Raw genomic sequence first — 1,551 nt, forward strand, 5'->3', positions numbered from 1 at the left:
ATTTCAATCAAAACAGATAAAAATCACATATTTGTTAACAAAATCGTTTCAGGAAACACACATAGTGTGACCTTTCATGTATTCTGCGAAACAAATCCACACGAAATGCGGAAACAATAAAAACAATCAAACAAACAGCAACAGCAGCGACAACAACAAGAGCATATCACTATCACAACACATTGCACCCCCCACCCCACCCCCCGAACACACACGCACTCAGTAAGAACAAACACAGTAAATGTTAGTGATGATGCCCACGATGAAAACACCAAATCTGCCCATTCAACAATATTCAAACATCAACACTTACTTTAAAAAAAAAAAAAAAAAAAAAAAGACAGATAAAAATAGAAGATACACCATCAACGTAGATAACCACATGAGAAAAAAATAAATCCCATTACACCAGATGCTGGTGTAAAAAAAACAACAACAAACAAACAAAAAAACACCACGGGATCGTCTCTTTATATAGCTTGTTTAATTAACCCCTTGACTGCCGAGCTCTGGTAAACTAAGATCATTGTGGCATGAAATAGATGTGCTTTAAATGGTGTAGAATATTTTGTTGAACAAACGTAAAGCAATCCCAATAGCCAACAAGCCCAGATAAAGAATGATGACCGACATTCTAGCCTGGAAATTCAGTCTCATCTCAGTGAGGTTACATCTCTTCACTGATAATAATACTCGTCAAACAACAACAAAAACCTTGCAGTTGGATGAATGATATAACTTCAGTGAAGTGAGGGTCAGTGTTTATGTGTTTTCCTTGAAGCAGATTCTACGGTGTAATGCTTCATTGTTTTTGTTGGAATCAATGTATATTGCTATATTGTTTACCCAAAATGTGATTACATGTTTCTTGACAAATATAACCTTCTCTGCAAGGGGAAAAAAAACACAACTCGTCAGTAGCAGTCAAGGAGTTAACAGTCGCGGATGTGTCTGGGACATTATACCGGCTACCGCCTGTTCTCTCTCATTAATCACACACCCCCTCCCTTCCTCCTGCACTCAGTGGAATCCAGTGCGTCAGTGTAAACATAAAAGACGAAAAATTTATCTCATGGCCTGACAGCGCGTTAGGGTTTATACGAAAGTCAGCCAACTCCTTTTTTATTTTCATTATTTTCATTTGATATCAATATTTTACCTTTAAATTAAGCGGACGTGTGTAGCGTATATGGGGCAGTCCGCGCGCGCGCTTTGATACGCTGAAACCGAAACAAACCGTCGTGGTCGATAGCTTTGGCATGTTTCACCAGGTCTTCCCCCTTCCCCTCACGTTGATCATAACTCCCAATACCCCTCCTCCTCTGTGCATTCAAAGGAATCAAAGCCGTCAGTGGAAAGATAAAAGACGAACGATTCAAGTGGTGATGCTTCCAGCGATTGCCTTTTGAAAAGGTAAATGAGTTGAAACCGCTTAGCGTCACGTTAAAGCACACACACACACACACACACACACACACACACACACACACACACATACACGCACACACATACACGCACACATACACACACACACACACACCACGCACACAC

This window comes from Babylonia areolata, chromosome 25, assembly GCF_041734735.1.
Source record: "Babylonia areolata isolate BAREFJ2019XMU chromosome 25, ASM4173473v1, whole genome shotgun sequence".
Classification (NCBI taxonomy): domain Eukaryota; kingdom Metazoa; phylum Mollusca; class Gastropoda; order Neogastropoda; family Buccinidae; genus Babylonia; species Babylonia areolata.